Source organism: Lucilia sericata, unplaced genomic scaffold (assembly GCF_015586225.1).
Source record: "Lucilia sericata isolate MDLA Ls3-8-SP2 unplaced genomic scaffold, ASM1558622v1 Contig000032F_arrow, whole genome shotgun sequence".
Taxonomy (NCBI): Eukaryota; Metazoa; Arthropoda; class Insecta; order Diptera; family Calliphoridae; genus Lucilia; species Lucilia sericata.
This window is the reverse complement of record NW_023994070.1, coordinates 1,012,061-1,038,895: the sequence shown is the minus strand read 5'-3', so window position 1 is coordinate 1,038,895 and position 26,835 is coordinate 1,012,061.

Here is a 26,835-nt window from a genome sequence, read left to right as displayed (position 1 = left end):
CAGCATATAAATGCAATACGAAACGATGAGTTTTGGGAAACCTGGCGTCATAGGGTATAGGAGCCTTTGATAATCGTCCGCCAACACGAAGTATTGTAACAGAGGTTCTACTCAAATTGGTGGTATGTAGAAAAAGGGGTTAATTTCTGCAATGACGGATTTATACTTCTTCCTTTAGACAAGGCATTGACGTCATCTTTAAAGTGTATTGCTTGAATATGTGAAATTATACGCCAGAAGGTATGAATCAATCTGAAGTACATCATTGGCTTTTAAAGTATGTTTCACTGGACATCTGTTAAATATGCGAAAAATATAAGATATTATATAAATTATTTTGTAATAAGATGATTTTTTTTCAATTATCTCTTCTAATATTGATGGTATAACGTCAGTATATTTAAACACTGCTACGTTTCTTCTTTCCAAAACTTCTGTTTGAATTTGGTCATCAGTTTGGGGCCATGTTGAATCATGCTGCTAAAGAAAACTGGTGCTGTGGGACCACATTGTCCACAAAATCTTGAGCGCTACAGCCACGTGATACAAAGTCTGCAGGATTATCTATTGAGTGATTTTGCCTAAACTGTTTTTTTTTTGAAAATGTTGATTGAAAATTGAATATGGGGAAATGTAGGCCGGAACTTCCTCTGTAGGTTCCCATATTTTGATTTTTGGCACTATGTAAAAAATAAACCCTTAGGGACCAAAAAAAATGAGTGACTTTATCAAAAACCAGTAAAAACAGTAAACATGATAAATAAATATGAGAATATGTAGGCCGGACCTTCCTCTATAGGTTCTCGTATTTCGATTTTTGGCACAAAGTAAAAAATTGGACCCTTATGGTCCAAAAACAAATTGAGTGATTTAGTCAAAAAACATTTTTTGAAAATTTTGTTCGGAGGCCTATCTGTAAACTTTAAAACTAAATATGAGGCATGACCACCTTCTATAACTTCCTATATCTCGATTTTTGCCACAAAGTAAAAATTGGAAACTTAGGGATCAACAACAAATTGAGTGATTTCATCAAAGAACAGCTTTTTGAAAATTTTTGAATATGGGGATATGTAGGCCGGACCTTCCACTATACGTTCCCATATTGTGACTTTAGGCACAAAGAAAAAATTGGACCCTTATTGTCCAAAAACAAATTGAGTGATTTTGTCAAAAAACAGTTTTTTTTTTAAAATTTTGTTCGGAGACTTATCTGTAAACTTTAAAACTAAATATGAGGAAATGTAGGCATGACCACCTTCTATAACTTCCTATATCTCGATTTTTGGCACAAAGTACAAATTGGAACCTTAGGGATCAAAAACAAATTGAGTGATTTCATCAAAGAACAGCTTTTTGAAAATTTTGTTCGGAGCCCAATCTATAAACTTGATAACTATATAAGAGGAAATGTTGGCCGGACCTTCCTCTATAGGTCACAATATTGCGACTTTTGGCAGAAAGTAAAAACTGGACCTTTAGGGTCCAAAAACAAAATGATTAATTTAGCCAAAAACATGATAACTAGATAACAAGATATGAAAAAATGTATGCCGGACCTCCCACTAGGTTCCATCTTTTGATTTTAGCACAAAGTAAAAATTGGACCCTTAAGGTCCTAAAAGAAATTGAGTGATTTTGTCAAAAACCAAATGAATGATTTTATCAAAATCAAAATGAGTAATTTTATCAAAAACAAAATTAGTAATAATATCAAAAACCAAAAAATTTTGTGCGAAGGTATATCTGAAAATTTAAAACTGAATATGAGGAAATGTAGGACCTCCCTCAATAGGTTCCCATATTTCGATTTTAGCACAAAGACAAAATTGGACTCTTAGGGACCAAAAATAAAACGAGTGATTTTATCAAAAACAAAATGAGTGATTTTATCAAAAACAAAATTAGTAATTTTGCCAAAAACCAATTGAGTGATTTTGTCAAAAAAGAGTTTTTTGAAAATTTTGTTCGGAGGCCTATCTGTAAACTTGAAAACTAAATTTATGAAATGTAAGCCGGACATCCCTTAATAGATTCCAAGTATTTTGATTTTTGGCACAAAGTAAAAAATTTGACCCTTATGGTTCAAAAACGAAAAGAGTGATTTTGCCAAAAACTGTTTTTTGAAAATTTTGTTCGGAGGCCTACCTAAACTTGAAATCTGAATATGAGGAAATGTAGGCCGGAGCTCCCTCTATAGGTTCCCATATTTCGACTTTTGGCACAAATTGGACCCTTAGGGTCCAAAAACAAAATGAGTAATTTAGCCAAAACATGATAACTAGATATGAAGAAATGTAGGCCTGACCCTTAGGGACCAAAAATAAAATAAGTGATTTTATCAAAAACAAAATTAGTAATTTTGCCAAAAACCAATTGAGTGATTTTGTCAAAAAAGAGTTTTTTGTAAATTTTGTTCGGAGGCCTATCTGTAAACTTAAATTAATAAGGAGAAATGTAGGCTTTCCTCTATTGGTTTCCATATTTCGACAAAGCAAAAATTGGACCTTTAGTGTTCAAAAACAAAATGAGTGATTTGGCAAAATTACTAATGATGACATCAATGTCTTTACAGTGTGTTGCTTGAATATGTGAAATTATACGCCAGAAGGTATGAATCAATCTGAAGTACATCATTGGCTTTTAAAGTATGTTTCACTGGACATCTGTTAAATATGCGAAAAATATAAGATATTATATGAATTATTTTATAATAAGATGAATTTTTTTCAATAATCTCTTCTAATATTGACGGTATAACGTCAGTATATTTAAACACTGCTACTTTTCTTCTTTCCAAAACTTTTGTTTGAATTTGGTCATCAGTTTGCGGCCTTGTTGAATGATGCTGCTGAAGAAAACTGATGCCGTTGGACCACATTGTTGTAGGGAAATCTTGAGCGCTACAGCCGCGTGATACAAAGTCTGCAGGATTATCTATTGAGTGATTTTGCCTGTTTTTTTGAAAAAAAAATGTGTGACTTTATAAAAAACCAGTAAAAACTCTAAACTTGATAAATAAATATGAGAATATAAGAATATAAACCATAAGGGTATTTTACTTTTTTGCACAAAGTAAAAAATTGGAACCTATATTCCAAAATCAAATTGTGTAATTTTGCCAAAAGCTGTTTTTTGAAAATTTTGTTCGGAGGCTTATCTGTAAACTTTAAAACTGAATATGAGGAAATGAATATAGGTTCCCATATTTCGATTTTAGCACAAAGACAAAATTGGACTCTTAGGGACCAAAAATAAAACGAGTGATTTTATCAAAAACAAAATGAGTGATTTTATCAAAAACAAAATTAGTAATTTTGCCAAAAACCAATTGAGTGATTTTGTCAAAAAAGAGTTTTTTGAAAATTTTGTTCGGAGGCCTATCTGTAAACTTGAAAACTAAATTTATGAAATGTAAGCCGGACATCCCTTAATAGATTCCAAGTATTTCGATTTTTGGCACAAAGTAAAAAATTTGACCCTTATGGTTCAAAAACGAAAAGAGTGATTTTGCCAAAAACTGTTTTTTGAAAATTTTGTTCGGAGGCCTACCTAAACTTGAAATCTGAATATGAGGAAATGTAGGCCGGAGCTCCCTCTATAGGTTCCCATATTTCGACTTTTGGCACAAATTGGACCCTTAGGGTCCAAAAACAAAATGAGTAATTTAGCCAAAACATGATAACTAGATATGAAGAAATGTAGGCCTGACCCTTAGGGACCAAAAATAAAATAAGTGATTTTATCAAAAACAAAATTAGTAATTTTGCCAAAAACCAATTGAGTGATTTTGTCAAAAAAGAGTTTTTTGTAAATTTTGTTCGGAGGCCTATCTGTAAACTTAAATTAATAAGGAGAAATGTAGGCTTTCCTCTATTGGTTTCCATATTTCGACAAAGCAAAAATTGGACCTTTAGTGTTCAAAAACAAAATGAGTGATTTGGCAAAATTACTAATGATGACATCAATGTCTTTACAGTGTGTTGCTTGAATATGTGAAATTATACGCCAGAAGGTATGAATCAATCTGAAGTACATCATTGGCTTTTAAAGTATGTTTCACTGGACATCTGTTAAATATGCGAAAAATATAAGATATTATATGAATTATTTTATAATAAGATGAATTTTTTTCAATAATCTCTTCTAATATTGACGGTATAACGTCAGTATATTTAAACACTGCTACTTTTCTTCTTTCCAAAACTTTTGTTTGAATTTGGTCATCAGTTTGCGGCCTTGTTGAATGATGCTGCTGAAGAAAACTGATGCCGTTGGACCACATTGTTGTAGGGAAATCTTGAGCGCTACAGCCGCGTGATACAAAGTCTGCAGGATTATCTATTGAGTGATTTTGCCTGTTTTTTTGAAAAAAAAATGTGTGACTTTATAAAAAACCAGTAAAAACTCTAAACTTGATAAATAAATATGAGAATATAAGAATATAAACCATAAGGGTATTTTACTTTTTTGCACAAAGTAAAAAATTGGAACCTATATTCCAAAATCAAATTGTGTAATTTTGCCAAAAGCTGTTTTTTGAAAATTTTGTTCGGAGGCTTATCTGTAAACTTTAAAACTGAATATGAGGAAATGAATATAGGTTCCCATATTTCGATTTTAGCACAAAGACAAAATTGGACTCTTAGGGACCAAAAATAAAACGAGTGATTTTATCAAAAACAAAATGAGTGATTTTATCAAAAACAAAATTAGTAATTTTGCCAAAAACCAATTGAGTGATTTTGTCAAAAAAGAGTTTTTTGAAAATTTTGTTCGGAGGCCTATCTGTAAACTTGAAAACTAAATTTATGAAATGTAAGCCGGACATCCCTTAATAGATTCCAAGTATTTCGATTTTTGGCACAAAGTAAAAAATTTGACCCTTATGGTTCAAAAACGAAAAGAGTGATTTTGCCAAAAACTGTTTTTTGAAAATTTTGTTCGGAGGCCTACCTAAACTTGAAATCTGAATATGAGGAAATGTAGGCCGGAGCTCCCTCTATAGGTTCCCATATTTCGACTTTTGGCACAAATTGGACCCTTAGGGTCCAAAAACAAAATGAGTAATTTAGCCAAAACATGATAACTAGATATGAAGAAATGTAGGCCTGACCCTTAGGGACCAAAAATAAAATAAGTGATTTTATCAAAAACAAAATTAGTAATTTTGCCAAAAACCAATTGAGTGATTTTGTCAAAAAAGAGTTTTTTGTAAATTTTGTTCGGAGGCCTATCTGTAAACTTAAATTAATAAGGAGAAATGTAGGCTTTCCTCTATTGGTTTCCATATTTCGACAAAGCAAAAATTGGACCTTTAGTGTTCAAAAACAAAATGAGTGATTTGGCAAAATTACTAATGATGACATCAATGTCTTTACAGTGTGTTGCTTGAATATGTGAAATTATACGCCAGAAGGTATGAATCAATCTGAAGTACATCATTGGCTTTTAAAGTATGTTTCACTGGACATCTGTTAAATATGCGAAAAATATAAGATATTATATGAATTATTTTATAATAAGATGAATTTTTTTCAATAATCTCTTCTAATATTGACGGTATAACGTCAGTATATTTAAACACTGCTACTTTTCTTCTTTCCAAAACTTTTGTTTGAATTTGGTCATCAGTTTGCGGCCTTGTTGAATGATGCTGCTGAAGAAAACTGATGCCGTTGGACCACATTGTTGTAGGGAAATCTTGAGCGCTACAGCCGCGTGATACAAAGTCTGCAGGATTATCTATTGAGTGATTTTGCCTGTTTTTTTGAAAAAAAAATGTGTGACTTTATAAAAAACCAGTAAAAACTCTAAACTTGATAAATAAATATGAGAATATAAGAATATAAACCATAAGGGTATTTTACTTTTTTGCACAAAGTAAAAAATTGGAACCTATATTCCAAAATCAAATTGTGTAATTTTGCCAAAAGCTGTTTTTTGAAAATTTTGTTCGGAGGCTTATCTGTAAACTTTAAAACTGAATATGAGGAAATGAAGGCGGGACCTCCCTCTATAGGTTCTCGTATTTCGATTTTTGGCACAAAGTGAAAATTGGACCCGTAGGGACCAAAAACAAAATGAGTGATTTTATCAAAAACAGCTTTTTGAAAATTTTGTTCGGAGCCCTATCTGTAAACTTGATAACGTTGGTCGGACCTTCCTCTACAGGTCACAATATTGCGATTTTTGGCACAAAGTTAAGTACCCTTATGGTCCAAAAACAAATTTTATTCGGAGGACTATCTGAAATCTTGAAAACTAAATATTAGGAAATGTAGGCCGGACCTCCCTCTATAGGTTCCCATTATTCGATTTTCGGCACAAAGTAAAAATTGGACCCTTATGGTCCAAAAACCAATTGAGCGTTTTTGCCATAACAGTTTTTTGAAAATTTTGTTAGGAGGCCTATCTGTAAACTTGAAAACTAAATACATATGAGGAAATGTAGGATCTCCCTCTATAGGTTCCCATATTTTGATTTTTGGCACAATGTAAAAATTAGACCCTTAGGGACCAAAAAAAAATGAGCGGTATTATCAAGAAACAGTAAAATCTATAAACTTGATAACTAAATATGAGGAATTAAGTGATTTTGCTTAAACTGATTTTGAAAATGTTAATCGGAGGCCTATATGTTAACTTGAAAACTGAATATGAGGAAATATGGGCCAGACCTCCCTCTATAGGTTCCCATATTTTGATTTTTGACACAATGTAAAAATTAGACCCGTAGGTACAAAAAAATGATTGATTTTATCAATTATAGTAGAATCTGTAAACCTGATAACTAGATATGAGGTATTTCGATTTTTTGCACAAAGTAAAAAATTGGAACCTTATGTTCCAAAATCAAATTGTGTAATTTTGCCAAAAGCTGTTTTTTGAAAATTTTGTTCGGAGGCTTATCTGTAAACTTTAAAACTGAATATCGTATTTTAATTTTTGGCACAAAGTGAAAATTGGACCCGTAGGGACCAAAAACAAAATGAGTGATTTTCTCAAAAACAGCTTTTTGAAAATTTTGTTCGGAGCCCTATCTGTAAGCTTGATAACTATATATGAGGAAACGTTGGCCGGACCTTCCTCTACAGGTCACAATATTGCGATTTTTGGCACAAAGTAAAATACCCTTATGGTCCAAAAACAAATGAGTGATTTAGCCAAAAACTGTTGTTCGGAGACCTATCTGTAAACTTGAAAACTAAATATAATGAAATGTAGGCCAGGCATCCCTTAATAGATTCCAAGAATTTCGATTTTTGGCACAAAGTAAAAATTTGATCCTTATGGTTCAAAAACAAATTGAGTGATTTTGTCAGAAAAGGGTAAACTTGAAAACTAAATAAGAGGAAATGTAGGCGGGACCTCTCTCTTTAGGTTTTCGTAATTTGATTATTGGCGCAATGTAAAAAATTGGACCCTTAGGGACAAAGAAATGAGTGATTTTATAAAAAAACAGTAAAATCTATAGACTTGATAACTACATATGATAACTAAAAATGTAGGCCGGACCTCCCACTATAGGTTCCCATATTTCGATTTTTGGCACAAAGAAAATATTAAACCCTGATAGTCCAAATACAAATTGAGTGATATTGTCAAAAAAGAGAATTTTGAAAATTTTATTTGGAGGACTATCGGAAAACTTGAAAACTAAATATTAGGAAATGTAGGCCGGACCTCCCTGTATAGGTTCCCATTATTCGATTTTCGGCACAAAGTAAAAATTGGACCCTTATGTCCAAAAACAAATTGAGCGATTTTGCCATAACGGTTTTTAGAAAATTTTTTTAGGAGGCCTATCTGTAAACTTGAAAACTAAATAAGAGAAATGTGGGCCCGACCTTCCTCTATAGGTTTCCATATTTCGATTTTTTGCACAAGCAAAAATTGAACTTTTAGTGTTGAAAAACAAAATGAGTGATTTCGCCAAAAACTTATTAACTAGATATGGAAAATGTCGGCCGGACCTCTCTCTATAGGTATCCGAAATTGGAATATTGGCATAAAGTAAAAATTGAACCCTAAGGGAATAAAAACGAAATGAGTAATTAAAAATGAGTGAGTAAAATTTGAACCCTTAGGGACAAAAAACGAAATGAGTAATTTTATCAAAAACAAAATTTGTGATTTTCCCGAAACCTTTTTTTTTGAAAAATTTATTCGGAGGCCTATCTGTAAACTTCATAACTATACATGAGAAAATGTTGGCTAGACCTTCCCCTATAGGTCACATTATTGCGATTTTTTGCACAATGTAACAAAATTGGACCCTTAGGGTCCAAAAAACAAAATGAGTAATTAGCCAAAAACATGATAACTAGACAACTAGATATGAAAAAATGTAGGCCGGACCTCTCACTATATATATATATTTTTTGAAAATTTTGTTCGGAGGCATATCTGAAACTTTAAAACTGAATATGAGCAAATATAGGACCTCCCTCTACAGATTCCGATTTAGCACAAAGAAGATATTGGACCCTAAAGGACCAACAACAACATGAGTGATTTTATCAAAAACAAAATGAGTGATTTTATCAAAAACAAAAATAGTGATTTTATCAAAACAAAATTAGTAATTTTGATAAAAACTAATTGAGTGATTTTGTCAAAAAAGAGATTTTTTGAAAATTTTATGGTCTAAAAACAAATTGAGTGATTTTGCAAAAAAAAAAATTTTTTGAAAATTTGGTCCGAAGACCTATCCGTAAGCTTGAAAACAGAATATGGGGATATGTAGGCCGGACCTCCCACCATAGGTTCCCATATTTCGATTCTCGGCAGAAAGAAAAAATTGGACCCTTATGGTCCAAAAACAAATTGAGTGTTTACGGATGCCTATCTGTAAACTTTAAGACTAAATATGATAACTAAATAATAAATGGGGTGACCCTGATGAGAGCAAGACGAAAAAATCTCCTCAAGATGAGCAAGTCTGAAGTTAGTATGATGGTACGTATTCTGAGTGGACAAACAGGATTAAGAGCAAATCTATGCAAAATTGGACGTGCGGATTCAGACGAATGTAGTGCATGTGGAGAGAACAGTGAAACTCTGGAGCACTTTCTTTGCCACTGCCAGGCATTCGTCGAAGTTAGATCCAAGTATCTTGGAAGTGATGTTATTCCGGAAATAACATTCCTGACAAACACTGATTGGAAGATTCTTAGGAATTACGTCCATGAAACTGAGTTTATGAACACTGAAAAATAATTCATTCAGTTCCCCTTTTTTTTGTATGAGCGCACAATAGGCCCGCTAGTGGCCTAGGTGTATTTCTTCGGATTTGATGTAGTATACATCCTCCTATCAACCTACCTACCTACCTAAATATGAGCAAATGTAGGCATGACCACCTTCTATAACTTCCTATATCTCGATTTTTGGCACAAAATCAAAATTGGAACCTTAGGGATCAAAAACAAATTGTGTGATTTCATCAAAGAACAGCTTTTTGGAAATTTTGTTCGGAGCCCTATAAACTTCGTAACTATATATGAGTCAATGTTGGCTGGACCTTCCCCTACAGGTCACAATATTGCGATCTTTGGCACAAAGTAAAAATTGGAGCCGTACGGACCAAAAACAAAATGAGTGATTTTATCAAAGAATAGATTTTTAAAAATTTTGTTCGGAGCCCTATCTGTAAACTTGATAACTATATATGAGGAAATGTTGGCCGGAACTTCCTTTATAGGTCACAATATTGCGACTTTTCGCACAAAGTAAAAACTGGACCCTTAGGGTCCAAAAACAAAATGAGTAATTTAAAAAGAAATTGATTGATTTTGTCAAAAAGGAGTTTTATTAAAATTTTGTTCGGAGGCATATCTGAAACTTTAAAACTGAATATAGAACCTCCATCTATAGGTTTCCATATTTCGATTTTTAGCACAAAGAAAAAAATTGGACCCTTAAGGACCAAAAACAAAACGAATGATTTTATCAAAAATAAAATGAGTGATTTTATCAAAAACCAATTGAGTGATTTTGTCAAAAAAGAGATTTTTGAAAATTTTGTCTGTAAACTTGAAAACTAAATATTAGGAAATGTAGGCCGGACCTCCCTCTATAGGTTCCCATATTTCGATTTTCGGCACAAAGTAGAAATTGGACCCTTATGGTCCAAAAACAAATTGAGTGATTTTGCCTAAACTGTTTTTTGAAAATGTTGATCGGAGGCCTATATGTTAAAACTGAGTATGAGGAATGTAGGACCTCCCTCTATTGGTTCCCATATTTTTGGCACAATGTAAAAATTGGACCCTTAGGGGCCAAAAAAAATGAGCGATTTAATCAAAAAACAGTAAAATCTGTAAACTTGATAACTAAATGTGAGGATATGTAAGCCGGACCTTTCTCTATAGGTCACAAGTCAAAAACAAATTGACGTTTTTGGCAAAATACGGTTTTTTGAAGAATTTGTTCGGAGGCTTATCTGTAAACTTTAAAACTGAATATGAGGAAATGAAGGCGGGGCCTCCCTCTATAGGTTCTCATATTTCGATCTTTGGCACAAAGTAAAAATTGGACCCGTACGGACCAAAAACGAAATGAGTGATTTTATCAAAGAACAGCTTTTTGAAAATTTTGTTCGGAGCCCTATCTGTAAACCTGATAACTATATATGAGGAAATGTTTGCCGGACCTTTCTCTATAGGTCACAATATTGCGATTTTTGCACAAAGTATGGTCCAAAAACAAAATGAGTGATTTTGCCAAAAACTGTTTTTTGAAAATTTTGTTCGGAGGCCTACCTGTAAACTTGAAAAGTGAATATGAAGAAATGTAGGCCGGACCTCCCTCTATAGGTTCCGATATTTCGACTTTTGGCACAAAATTGGACACTTAGCGTCCAAAAATAAAATGAGTAATTTAGCCAAAAACATGATAACTAGATAACTAAATATGAAGAAATGTAGGCCGGACCCCTCACTATAGGTTTCATATTTTGATTTTCGGCACAAAGTAAAAATTGGACCCTTATGATCCAAAAACAAATTAAGTGATTTTGTCCAAAACAAAATGAGTGATTTATCAAAATCAAAAACAAAATTAGTAATTTTGCCAAAAACAAAATAAGTGATTTTATCAAAGAACAGTTTTTTGAAAATTTTGTTCGGAGGCCTATCTGTAAACTTGAAAAATAAATATTATGAAATGTAGGCCGGGCATCCCTTTATAGATTCAAGTATTTCGATTTTTGGCAAACACTCACTGACCCGGTTGATAAAGCTAACCTTTTAGCTGAGTTATCAAAGAACAGTTTTTTGAAAATTTTGTTCGGAGGCCTATCTGTAAACTTGAAAACTAAATATTATGAAATGTAGGCCGGGCATCCCTTCATAGATTCAAGTATTTCGATTTTTGGCAAACACTCACTGACCCGGTTGATAAAGCTAACCTTTTTTATTCGCAAACAATTCTTGCTTGCCGGTTAGCGATCAACCACTGCCCGAGCTCGAAAGGGTATCAGTAACTATGCCAAATATATTTTTTCGAGCGCTCTCCGTTAAAAAGGTTTTAACAGATCTCAACATAAATAAGTCTCCTGGACCAGATGGCATACCGGCACTGGTCTTGAAGCAATGGTCTTCGACGCTAGCTCGTCCATTAGCTAATCCTTTCAGCATTCTATACCATGCCGACAAATTTCCTGCATGCTGGAAGTTTGCTAATGTAACGCCAATTCCTAACAAGTAAGAGTGTTATATTCGGCTATGCCGAATCTTATATACCCACCATCAAATCACTGCCATATAAATAAACTTTGATATTTTGAATATTTTATTATTATATACCGATACTAATGTGAACGTCAGTGTAATATTTGAAATAGTTCTCTTAATGGGGGTTCAACAATTGACAGTGAAGATTTCGGATTTGACGGTAGGAAGATTTCAGTTCCTTATTTATTTCAAATTTTATAGTTATACTTATATTTTTAAGCTAGTAATGAACATTAAAGTCATTTTCTTGAAGGGACCTTATACCGGGTTAGGGTTAATTATGGACCGACCCTCATAAAATATGGTAGAGAGATTTTAGCTTAAAATTAGTTTATGTCGAATAGCATTGGGGTATTCGTATTTTCAGCCAGTTAAAGTCATTTTCTTAAGGAGACCTTATATGGGGGGTAAGATTAATTATGAACCGATCATCCCTAAATCTCGTAGAACGGTTTTTATTTATACAAATCATATTTATGTATAATTTCCAAGCAGTAATGAGCGTTGTAGTCATTTTCGGTGGGGTAAATATGGACTGATCCTTGTAAAAATTGGTAGAGAGATTTCGGTTCCTATAGAACTTATCAGTGTCGAATTTCATCGCTGTACTCGCATTTTTAAGCCAGTAATGAGCGTTAAAGTATTTTTCTGATGGGGACTCTAAATGGGGGTAGGGTCAATTATGGGCCGACCCCCGCAACATTTTGATCCACAAAAAATAAGGTGGAAATGTTTTGGCTCCTAAGATACATACTTTTGTAAAATTTCTTCGTTATACGAGTATTATTTACGCCAATAATGAGTGTTAAAGTCATTTTCTGAAGGGGACCTTTTATGGGGGTAGGGTCAATTATGGACCGATCCACATAAAATTTGGTAGAGAGATTTTGGCTCGTATAAAACTTACTTCTATGAAATTTCATTGCTATACTCATATTTTTAAGCCGGTAATGAGCGTTAAAGTAATTTTATGGAGGGGACCTTATATGGGGGGTAGGGTCAATTATACCAATCCACAAAAAAGTTAGTGGAAATGTTTTGGCTCCTAAGATACATTCTGAAGGGGACCTTATATGGAAGGTAGGGTCAATTATGAACCGATCCACATAAAATTTGGTGGAGAGATATTGGCTTGCATGAAACTTATATGTGTCGAATTTCATTGCTATATTCGTATTTTGAAGCCAATAATAAGCATTTCAGTCATTTTCTAAAGGGGACCTTATATGGGGGGTAGGGCCAACTATGGTCCTATATCCGCCATAATTCAGAATTGCGAAATTTGCGAATATGCGAAATTTTATGGTATTTGCTTCATAAACAACGAATTTGTGAATGTTTGAAGCTCTTTATACAATATTCCGCGACGGAACATTTGTATGGGGGCTATGTGAATTCGTTGACCGATTTTGCCCATTTTCAACACCAAACATTTCTGACCAATAAAAAATATTTTGGGAAAATTTCATATTAATATCTCGTTTTTTTGTGGACGCTATGGTGCCAACAACAGACAGACGGACGGACATAGCTAGATCGTCTTAGAATCTTACGAGGTCCCAGAATATATATACTTTATGGGGTCTGTGAACAATATTTCGATGTGTTGCACACGGAATGATAAAATCAATATACCCCATATCTTTTTTGATGATGGGTATAAAAATATATATAATAAGGTGTAAAAAAAATAGAAAAAAGACTAATAAAATACATATTATTTATATACCCAACAGTGAATAATCAAGTTTATTAAAAATAAATCATATGTGGATAAAAACTAATTAAAAAATAGCCCAGCAATGACTGATTGCAATACATGCAAGTCAGCCATTAGAGGTGAGACAGGCATTAGATGCAGTGGTTTATGTGATAAAATATATCACTGTACAAAAAAATGCTCAGGAGTGGATCAATACTCAATGGGAATGATACATAAGGAATGTTGATCTTGTTTTAGGAGAGATACAAGACGGAGTAAGAATAAACAAACAGAATTTAAAAGAATATAAAAGAGAATTTGAGACATCACTAAAACAAAATGAAAATGAAATGAAACAACTATTGCAAGCTATTGAAAAAAGGAGAGACTCAAAATAATAGATAATAGTTTCAAATACGAAAATAATGAATTAATTGAAAAAATGAAGAAACAAAATCAAATTTTAGAAGGAAGCAAAATGGAAATTATAAAAATATACGAAATTAAGAGAAATAATTGAAAAACATTTAATGCTAAAATAAAAGTAGATAATGAAGCATACCCAAAAATACTATCGGTACAAAACATTAAATATTGGATGGGAAAATGACGGAACAGAGATAACACAATGCTATAAATGTAAAAAATTTAATCTATAAACTGCAAAAATGAAGAAGTGTGCTTTAAATGTAACGGAAACGGAAAAGAGTGTAATAAAGAATATATAAATAAAGGCATAAACTGTATAAGAACCAATCAACGATTGAACTTAGGACTTGATGAAAATCATGCAACCATAAACAGGAAATGTCCAGTATACCAGAATAAGCTAAAAATGAAGAAACGAAAAATGGGCTTGCTAGATTAACAACGAAAGAATATACAAGGAATGTACTCAAACGTACAAGGACTAACAAATAACTTCAACCAATTGGAAGCAATAGAAGATACAAGAAAGTTTGATTTTATAATTCTAACAGAGACACACCTAACAGATAAAATAGACGAAAATGAAATACTACTCGATAATTATCAACATTTTGCAACACTTTCAAACTCAACAAGAACCGGTGGATTAATAGTTTATTTTAATAAAATTTGGCAAGTGAAACTATTACAAGAAAAAATATGTGAATCGTAATACTGGATAAGTGCTTATAATATTAAATATAAACAAATTTCAATGATAATAGCTGCAGTTTATAGATCTCCTAGTAGTCAAGAATCTGAATTTTATGAAACATTTGAAGAAACAATAGAAGAACCTAACAAAAAAACAACGGATATAATTATTGCAGGAGATTTTAATATAGATTGGTCAGATAATAAAGGATAATGGATTAAAACAAATGATAACTGAATATACAAGAATTACGCGTAACTCAAGAACAATAATTGATTATGTCATTACGAACAAAATAAACACACTAATAAATAACAGTAAAATAAATAAAATATCCGATCATGAGATAATTGAAATAAGAATCAATGATGAAAAAACTAATCATTTAAATAAAAGAGAAATAGAATACTTTAAATATAATAAACTTAAATTCCAAAGAGAAATAAATGACAGATTAAAATTTGTTGAAGGCCAAGACCTAAACTGCAATGTTAATCATTTTGATAAAGCTTTAGAAGATTCTATTAAGAGACTAACAATTAAAAAACTAATAAATGAAAGAAATATTAAAAATAAATGGTTTAATTACAAATTTTAAAGAAACAAAAAATTATAAAGTATAATATTGCTAAAATAGAAAACACACATCATGACTGAAATGAATATAAAAGTGCTAGAAATATATATAAAATAAAACTAGAAAATGAAAAAAAACGATTATATTAATAAACAAATAAGCAACACCAAAGACCAAAAACAAATGTGGAAAAATATTAAAGACTTAGTCCTAAAGAAAATCCAATCTGTGATACAATTTCTGATTTTTAATAATATAGAGTATAATAAGAATAACTGTGATATATCAAAACGAATACTTCGTGAATAGTATTAAGGATATAAGAGATAATATAGAACATGTGCAATATAATAATCAAATGAATGTGATAAATGCTAGATTTAATTTTCGTGAAATATCAATTATAGAACTTAAACAAATCAAAAATAAACCAGACTTTAATAATATTAATATTCAAATGATAATAGATAATTGGAACTTAATTGGTTGTAATATACTAAAAATTGTAAATAAATCATTGGAAACTCGAATATTCCCGGATAATTGGAAAACCTCAATGATAACTCCAATCGAAATAATACCAAAAACGAATAAATGTGAAGAATTTCGTCCGATTAATACATTAAAATTATTTGAGAGAAAAATATTAATAAAAATAAAAAAATTATGGCGATTTTTCTAGATTTTAAAAAGGCATTTGAGACTATTGATAGAAGCATCCTTATACGGAAGTTATACAATTATGGAATTCAAAATAAAGAATTGAAATGGTTTTAATCATATTTAACAAATAAAAAACAAATAACTAAAGTGAACATTATAAAATCAATCGAAATTGAAAATGAATACGGGGTTCCACAAGGATCAATTCTAGGGGCTTTACTATTCATTATTTATATAAATGACATGCCAAATATACTAAAATATAAAAAAGGTGAGATAGTATTATACGCGGACGATACTCTAATTTTGAATGAATCGGATACGGATGAGGAATGTGTAAATAATTTAAAGCAAGATATGATAACTACAAATAATTGGCTCAAAATGAATAAACTAAAACTAAGTGAAAATAAAACGAAAATACTAAAAATAAACATGGACAATAACTTAAACTTCGAAATTAATAATATAATAATTGAAAAAGTAGAATATTTAAAATACTTAGGTTTTATAATTGATAAAAATATGAACTTTAAAGACCACGTAGAATGCATATGCAAAAAGATCGGGGAAAAAATTGGTTTCTTTAGGAGAATAAGAAATAAAATTTCAACTATAACTGCAATAAACATTTATAATACAATGATAAAACCACACTTTAAATTCGGTTCTACAATTCTATATTCATGTCTTTCAAGTAATCAAATTGAGAGACTACAAAACAATCAATGAGGTCAATTATAAAGTGCAATAGGTTTACACCAATACAACGTATGCTGGACACTTTAAAATGGTTAAATATTAGGCAGCGGCTTCAACTTAATACATTGATATTTATATACAAAATTAAAATGGAAAATTCACCAGCATACCTTACAGATCAACTTATGTCAACCAAATACAGCCCTATAATCTACGAAATGCGAACGATTTTAGACTGCACAAAGCTACGAGCAATAAAATGAAGAGGGCCCTATTCTACAAAGGACTTCAACTGTTTAATCTGCTACCAACTGAGACCAAGAATGAACAAAATTTTAATATATTTAAAAGAAATTGTGTAAATTTTGTGAAAAATAATATATATCAGAGTTTTTAATATCAAATATCAAAAGCCCCCCACTATAGGTTCCATATTTTGATTTTCGGCACAAAGTAAAAATTGGACCCTTATGGTCCAAAAACAAATTGAGTGATTTTGTCCAAAACAAAATGAGTGATTTTATTAAAAACAAAATTAGTAATTTTGCCAAAAACCAGTTGAGTGATTTTGTTTTTTGAAAATTTTGTTCGGAGCCCTATCTGTAAACTTGAAAACTAAATATAAAGAAATGAAGGCCGGGCATCCCTTTATAGATTCCAAGTATTTCGATTTTTGGCACAAAGTAAAAAATTCGATCCTTCTGGTTCAAAAACAAATTGAATGATTTTGTCAAAAAAGAGTTTTTGAAAATTTTGTCCGGAGGCCTATCGGTACCTTGAAAACTAAATAACAGGAAATGTAGGCAGGACCTCTCTCTTTAGGTTTCCGTAATTTGATTATTGGACCCTTAGGGACAAAGAAATGAGTGATTTTATAAAAAAAACAGTAATATCTGTAAACTTGATAACTAAATATGTAGGCCAGACCCCCACTATAGCTTCCGATATTTCGATTTTTGGCACAAAGAAAATATTGAACGTTGATGGTTCAAATACAAATTGATTGAATTTGTCAAAAAAGAGATTTTGGAAAATTTTGTTCGGAGGACTATCTGAAAACTTGAAAACTAAATATTAGGATATGTAGGCCTAATATTTAGTGACCTATAGAGGAAGGTCCTCTATAGGTCACAGTATTTCGATTTTTGGCACAAAGTAAAAATTGGACCCTTATTGTTCAAACACAATACAACGTATGCTGGACACTTTAAAATGGTTAAATATTAGGCAGCGGCTTCAACTTAATACAATGATATTTATATACAAAATTAAAATGGAAAATTCACCAGCATACCTTACAGATCAACTTATGTCAACCAAATACAGCCCTATAATCTACGAAATGCGAACGATTTTAGACTGCACAAAGCTACGAGCAATAAAATGAAGAGGGCCCTATTCTACAAAGGACTTCAACTGTTTAATCTGCTACCAACTGAGACCAAGAATGAACAAAATTTTAATATATTTAAAAGAAATTGTGTAAATTTTGTGAAAAATAATATATATCAGAGTTTTTAATATCAAATATCAAAAGCCCCCCACTATAGGTTCCATATTTTGATTTTCGGCACAAAGTAAAAATTGGACCCTTATGGTCCAAAAACAAATTGAGTGATTTTGTCCAAAACAAAATGAGTGATTTACCAAAATCAAAATGAGTGATTTTATTAAAAACAAAATTAGTAATTTTGCCAAAAACCAGTTGAGTGATTTTGTTTTTTGAAAATTTTGTTCGGAGCCCTATCTGTAAACTTGAAAACTAAATAAAAAGAAATGAAGGCCGGGCATCCATTTATAGATTCCAAGTATTTCGATTTTTAACATAAAGTAAAAAATTCGATCCTTCTGGTTCAAAAACAAATTGAGTGATTTTGTCAAAAAAGAGTTTTTGAAAATTTTGTCCGGAGGCCTATCGGTACCTTGAAAACTAAATAACAGGAAATGTAGGCAGGACCTCTCTCTTTAGGTTTCCGTAATTTGATTATTGGACCCTTAGGGACAAAGAAATGAGTGATTTTATAAAAAAACAGTAATATCTGTAAACTTGATAACTAAATATGTAGGACAGACCCCCACTATAGCTTCCGATATTTCGATTTTTGGCACAAAGAAAATATTGAACGTTGATGGTTCAAATACAAATTGATTGAATTTGTCAAAAAAGAGATTTTGGAAAATTTTGTTCGGAGGACTATCTGAAAAATTTAAAACTAAATATTAGGATATGTAGGCCTAATATTTAGTGACCTATAGAGGAAGGTCCTCTATAGGTCACAGTATTTCGATTTTTGGCACAAAGTAAAAATTGTACCCTTATTTTTCAAACACAAATTAAGTGATTTTGCCAAAACTGTTTTTTGAAAATTATGCTCGGTAGCCTATCTGTAAACTAGAAAACTAATTAAGAGAAATGTAGGCCGGACCTTCCTCTATAGGTTTCCATATTTCGATTTTTGGCACATAGCAAAAATTTAAAATTTAGCGTTCACAAACAAACTGAGTGATTTCGCCAAAAACTTATTAACTAGATATGGAAAAATGTAGGCCGGACCTCTCGCTATAGGTATCCGAGATTTAAATGAATGAGTAAAAATTGAACAATTAGGAACAAAAATGAAATGAGTGATTTTATCAAAAATAAAATTTGTGATTTTGTTAAAACCCAATTGAGAGATTTTGTCAAAAAATAGTTTTTTGAAAATTTTGATCGGAGGCCTATCTGTAAACTTGAAAACTAAATATTATGAAAACCAGGCCGGGACTCCCTTTATAGGTTCCCAGTATTTCGATTTTTGGTACAAAGTAAAAAATTTGATCCTTATGGTTCAAAAACAAATTGAGTGATTTTGTCAAGAAAGAGTTTTTGAAAATTTTGTTCGGAGGCCTATCGTTAAACTTGAAAACTAAATAAAAGGAAATGTAGGCAGGACCTCTCTCTATAGGCTTCCGTAATTTGATTATTGGCAAAAAGTTAAAATTGGACCATTAGGGACAAAAGAAAGAGTGATTTTATAAACAGTAAAATCTGTAAACTTGATAACTAAATATGAGTATATGTAGGCCGGACCTTCCTTTATAGGTCACAGTATTTCGATTTTTGGCACAAAGTAAAAAACAAATTGAGTGATTTTGTAAAAAAAATTTTTTTTTTTGAAAATTTTGTTCAGAGACCTATCGATAAACTTGAAAACTAAATAAGAGGAAATGTAGGCAGGACCTCTTTCTATAGGTTCCCATTATTCGATTTTCGGCACAAAGTAAAAATTGGAGCCTTATGGACCAAAAACAAATTGAGTGATTTTGCCAAAACGGTTTTTTTGAAAATTTTGTTCGGAGTCCTATCTGTAAACTTGAAAACTTTTAGTGTTCAAAAACAAAATTAGTGATTTCGCCCAAAACTTATTACCTAGATATGGAAAAATGCATGACGGACCTCTCTCTATAGGTATCCGTAATTTGATTATTGGCATAAAGTAAAAATTGAACCCTTAGGGACCAAAAACGAAATGAGTGACTAAAAATGAGTGAGTAAAAATTGAACCCTTAGGGACCAAAAACGAAATGAATGATTTTATCAAAAACAAAATTTGTGATTTTGCCAAAACCCAATTGAGTGATGTTGTCAAAAAAGAGTTTTTTGAAAATTTTGTTCGGAGGCCTATCTATAAACTTGAAAGCTAAATAATATGAAATGTAGGCCGGACCTCTCTCTATAGGTTTCCGTAATTTGATTATTGGCACAATGTAAAAAGTGGACCCTTAGGGACCAAAAAAATGAGTGATTTTATCAAAAAAACAGTAAAATCTGTAAACTTGATAATTAAATATGAGGATATGTAGGCCGGACCTCACACTATAGGTTCTAATATTTCGATTTTTGGCACAAGGTAAAGATTGAACCCTATGGTCCAAATACAAATTGAGTGATTTTGTCAAAAAAAGAGATTTTTGAAAATTTTGTTCGGAGGCCTATCTGTAAACTTAAAAACTAAATATTAGGAAATGTAGGCCGGACCTCCCTCTATAGGTTTCCATATTTCGATTTTCGGCTCAGAGTAAAAATTGGACTCTTATGGTCCAAAAACTATTTGAGTGATTTTGTCAAGAAAGAGTTTTTGAAAATTTTGTTCGGAGGCCTATCGTTAAACTTGAAAACTAAATAAGAGGAAATGTAGGCAGGACCTCTCTCTATAGGCTTCCGTAATTTGATTATTGGCAAAAAGTAAAAATTGGACCATTAGGGACAAAAGAAAGAGTGATTTTATAAACAGTAAAATCTGTAAACTTGATAACTAAATATGAGTATATGTAGGCCGGACCTTCCTTTATAGGTCACAGTATTTCGATTTTTGGCACAAAGTAAAAAACAAATTGAGTGATTTTGTAAAAAAAAATTTTTTTTTTTGAAAATTTTGTTCAGAGACCTATCGATAAACTTGAAAACTAAATAAGAGGAAATGTAGGCAGGACCTCTTTCTATAGGTTCCCATTATTCGATTTTCGGCACAAAGTAAAAATTGGAGCCTTATGGACCAAAAACAAATTGAGTGATTTTGCCAAAACGGTTTTTTGAAAATTTTGTTCGGAGTCCTATCTGTAAACTTGAAAACTTTTAGTGTTCAAAAACAAAATTAGTGATTTCGCCCAAAACTTATTACCTAGATATGGAAAAATGCATGACGGACCTCTCTCTATAGGTATCCGTAATTTGATTATTGGCATAAAGTAAAAATTGAACCCTTAGGGACCAAAAACGAAATGAGTGACTAAAAATGAGTGAGTAAAAATTGAACCCTTAGGGACCAAAAACGAAATGAATGATTTTATCAAAAACAAAATTTGTGATTTTGCCAAAACCCAATTGAGTGATGTTGTCAAAAAAGAGTTTTTTGAAAATTTTGTTCGGAGGCCTATCTATAAACTTGAAAGCTAAATAATATGAAATGTAGGCCGGACCTCTCTCTATAGGTTTCCGTAATTTGATTATTGGCACAATGTAAAAAGTGGACCCTTAGGGACCAAAAAAATGAGTGATTTTATCAAAAAAACAGTAAAATCTGTAAACTTGATAATTAAATATGAGGATATGTAGGCCGGACCTCACACTATAGGTTCTAATATTTCGATTTTTGGCACAAGGTAAAGATTGAACCCTATGGTCCAAATACAAATTGAGTGATTTTGTCAAAAAAAGAGATTTTTGAAAATTTTGTTCGGAGGCCTATCTGTAAACTTGAAAACTAAATATTAGGAAATGTAGGCCGGACCTCCCTCTATAGGTTTCCATATTTCGATTTTCGGCTCAGAGTAAAAATTGGACTCTTATGGTCCAAAAACTAGTTGAGTGATTTTGCCTAACGGTTTTTTTGAAAATATTGATCTGAGGCCTATATGTTAACATGAAAACTGAATATGAGGAAATGGAGGCCGGACCTCCCACTATAGGTTCCATATTTTGATTTTTGGCTCAAGGTAAAAATTGGACCCTTATGGTCCAAAAAGAAATTGAGTGATTTTATCAAAAGCAAAATGAGTGATTTTATCAAAATCAAATTGAGTGATTTTTCAAAAAAGAGTTTTTTGAACATTTTGTTCGGAGGCATATCTGAAACTTTAAAATTGAATATGAGGAAATGTAGGACCTCCCTTTATAGGTTCCCAGATTTCGATTTTTAGCAAAAATTGGACCCTTAGGGACCAAAAACAAAATAAATGATTTTATCAAAAACAAAATTTGTAATTTTGCTAAAAACCAATTGAGTGATTTTGTCAAAAAAAAAACATACAATTCTTGCTTGGCGGTTAGCGATCAATCACTGCCCGAGCCCGAAATGGTATCAGTAACTATGCCAAAGATATTCTTTCGACCGCGTGCCGTTAAAAAGGTTTTAACAGATCTCAACATAAACAAGTCTCCTGGACCAGATGGTATACCGGCACTGATCTTGAAGTAGTGCTCTTCGACGCTAGCCATTAGCTAATCTTTTCAGCATTCTATACCATATCGGCAAATTTCCTGCATGCTGGAAGATTGCTAATGTAACGCCAATTCCCAAAATGGAGAGGCTAATAATCCTGAAAATTACCGCCAAATAGCAATTTGTTCAGCACTTTCTAAAGTTATGGAAAGTATGGTCAATTTCCATTTTGTCAAGTATTTAGAGACCAACAATTTACTTAACGACTGCCAGTATAGCAATCGTAGAGGTCGCTCACCATTTTGGCGAAAGAAAATTGGTGGCTCTAGATATTTCAAAGGCGTCTGATAGAGTGTGGCATGTATCAAAACTAATTGCATTTGGTGTCGGTAATAACTTCTCTCGATTTATTTCGAGCTTTCTCAGAGATCGCACTAAACGAGTTGTTATAGATGGGATTTCATCAAACAAGTTCAAGATTAATTCAGGGGTACCGCAAAGCTCCGTTCTTTCAACTACCATATTTCTTATTTTTATAAATTACCTTCTATGTGAAACTTCCAACTCTCTCTACTCTTATGCGGATGACAGCAGTATATGCTATTCTTATTCATTTAATTATAGGCCAAGCACTCTAGGCGCAATATGAATGAATCGCTTAATCACGACTTGATAAAAATCCCTGAATGGGGTCGTGTTAACAGAGTCGATTTTAACGCCCGCAAGACTCAATGTTGTTTTTTAACAAAAAAAAAAGAAACGCTTGGCATATATTGTTGTTCCATCTATATATATATATGGGTGGTGTAAATATTAAGGAATCGGAAACTCTTGATGTTTTGGGCATGAAAATTCAGTGCGATGTCCGCTGGAGTAAACACATTTTTTGAGTGTATAAAGAAGCATTCAGTGTCTCGGTTTTTTGAAACGGTGTAAGCAAACTTCACTCCATCTGATCTTCTTACTATTTACACCACTTATATCGGACCGAAAATGGAATACAAATCTCATATATGGGAGAGGGCGAAGGTACTTATCGGTAACAATAGGGTATCCAACTCTATTGATTCACTGGATCACCGTCGCAACGTGGGGTGTATTTCACTGTTCTATCGATACTACAATGGAATGTGTTCCTTTGAAATTAGGGAACTTGTTCCCGATGCCCGTATATTCTTGCGTAACACATGTCTTTCTTCAAGAATACACCCATTTGTAGAAGATTGGCCAGTGGACCGCACAATGCACTACAGGGAAAATTCATTCTTCAGCCGCACTTTACGTATGTGGAATAAACTTCCTGCAGAGGTATTACCTGCCACTTTCGATATAAGAAGATTTAAATCAAATATCCAAAAACACTACTCCCTATATCCTCCTTCCCACAACCTATTTTCCTAGTTCCAACACAATGCTTCGCATAAGTACGGGTAATCCCCTGAGTGCTGGTTCAATAAAAAAAATTGACCCCTATGGTTCAAAAACAAATTGAGTGATTTTGTCAAAAAAACAGTTTTTTTCAATTTTGTTCGGAGGCCTATCGGTAAACTTGAAAACTAAATAAGAGGAAATGTAGGCAGGACCCCTCTCTATAGGTTTCCGTAATTTGATTATTGGCACAAAGTAAAAATTGGACCCTTATGGTCCAAAAACAAATTGAGTGATTTTGTCAAAACAGTTTTTTGAAAATTTTGCTTTGTGGCCTATCTGTAAACTTCAAAACTAAATAAGAGCAATGTAGGCCGGACCTTCCTCTATAGGTTTCCATATTTCGATTTTTGGCACAAAGCTAAAATTGGAACTTTAGTGTTCAAAAACAAAATGAGTGATTTCGCCAAAAACTTATTAACTAGATATGGGAAAATGTAGGCCGGACCTCTCTCTATAGGTTTCCGTAATTTGACTATTGGCATAAAGTAAAAATTGAACCCTTAGGGACCAAAAACGAAATGAGTGATTTTATCAAAAACAAAATTTGTGACTTGGCCAAAACCCAATTGAGTGATTTGGTCATAAAATAGTTTTTTGAAAATTTTGTTCGGAGGCCTATCTGTAAACTTGAAAACTAGATATTATGAAATGCAGGCCGGGCCTCCCTTTATAGGTACCAGTATTTCGATTTTTAGCACAAAGTAAAAAATTTAACCCGTATGCTCCAAAAACAAATGGAGTGATTTTGCCAAAAAAAGAGTTTTTTTTAAATTTTGTTGTCTTGAAAACTAAATAAGAGAAATGTAGGCCGAACCTTCCTCTATAGGTTCCCATATTTCGAATTTTGGTACAAAGCAAAATTGGAACTTTAGTGCTGAAAAACAAAATGAGTGATTTCGCCAAAAACTTATTAATTAGATATGGAAAAATGTAGGCCAGACCTCCTTCCATATATATCCGTAATTTGATTATTGGCATAAAGTAAAAATTGAACCCTTAGGGACCAAAAACAAAATGAGTGATTAGAAATTGAACCCTTGGGGACCAAAAAACGAAATGAGTGATTAAAAATGAGTAAGTAAAAATTGAACCTTAGGGACCAAAAATGAAATGAGTGATTTTATCAAAAACAAAATTTGTGATTTGGCAAAACCCAATTGAGTGATTTTGTCAAAAAATAGTTTTTTTTTTTAAATTTTGTTCGGAGGCCTATCTGTAAACTTGAAAACTAAATATTATTAAATGTAGGCCGGACATCCTTTATAGATTCCAAGTATTTCTATTTTTGGCACAAAGTAAAAAATTTTAACCTTATGGTTCAAGAACAAATTGAGTGATTTTGTCAAAAAAAGTTTTTGAAAACTAAATATTAGGAAATGTAGGCCGGACCTCCCTCTACAGGTTCCCATATTTCGATTTTCGGCACAAAGAAAAAATTAGTGATTTTATCAAAAACAAAATTTGTGATTTTGCCAAAACCCAATTAAGTGATTTTGTCAAAAAAGAGATTTTTGAAAATTTTTATTTGGAAATGTAGGCCGGATAGGTTCCCATATTTTGATTTTCGGCACAAAGAAAAAATTGAACCCTTATGGTCGAAAAACGAATTGAGTGATTTTGCCTAAACTGTTTTTTGAAAATGTTGATCGGAGGCCTATATGTTAACTTGAAAACTGAATATGAGGAAATGTAGGCTGGACGTCCCTCTATAGGTTCCCATATTTTGATTTTTGGCACAATGTACAAATTGGGCACTTAGGGACCAAAAAAATTAGTGATTTTATCAAAACACAGTAAAATCTATAAACTTGATAACTAAATATGAAGATATGAACGCCGGACCTTCCTCTATAGGTGACAGTATTTCGATTTTTGGCACAAAGTAAAAAATTGGACCGTTATCGTCCAAAAACAAATTGAGTGATTTTGTAAAAAAAAATTTAAATTTTGTTCGAAAATCTATCCGTAAACTTGAAAACTGAATATGGGGATATGGAGGCCGGACCTCCCAATATAGGTTCCCATATTTCGATTTTTGGCACATAGCAAAAACTGGACCCGCGGGACCAAAAACAAATTGAGAGATTTTTTCAAAAAAAAGTTTTTTGAAAATTTTGTTCGGAGGCCTATCTGTAAATTTTAAAACTAATTATGAGCATATGTAGGCATGACCACTTGCTATAACTTCCTATAACTCGATTTTTGGCACAAAATAAAAATTGGACCCTTAGGGATCAAAAGTAAATTGAGTGATTTCATCAAAGAAGCAGTTTTTTGAAAATTTAGTTCGGAGCCCTATCTGCAAACTTCATAATTATATATGAGAAAATGCTGGCTGGACCTTCCCCTATAGGTCACAATATTGCGATTTTTGTACAAAGTAAAAAAATCAGACCCTTATGTTCCAAGAACAAATTGAGTGATTTTGCCAAAAACTGCTTTTTGAAAATTTTGTTCGGAGGCTTATCTGTAAACTTTAAAACTGAATATCAGGAAATGAAGACGGGGCCTCCCTCTATTGGTTCCCATATTTCGATTTTTGGCACAAAGTAAAAAGTAGGGACCAAAAACAAAATGAGTGATTTCACCAAAGAACAGTTTTTTGAAAATTTTGTTCGGAGCCCTATCTGTAAATTGATAACTATATATGAGGAAATGTTGGCCGCACCTCCCTCTATAGGTTCCCATACTTCGACTTTTGGCACAAAATTGCACCTTTAGGATCCAAAAACATAATGAGTAATTAAGCCAAAAAATTGATACCTAGGTAAGTAGATATGAAGAAATGTAGGCTGGACTTCCCACTATAGGTTCCATATTTTGATTTTTGGCACAAAGTAAAAATTGTAAGGGTCCAAAAAAAAATTTAGTGATTTTGTCAAAAACAAAAATTAGTAATTTTGCGAATAACCAATTGAGACACTTTGTTCATAAAGGACTTTTTTGAAAATTATGTTCGGAGTCATATCTGAAACTTT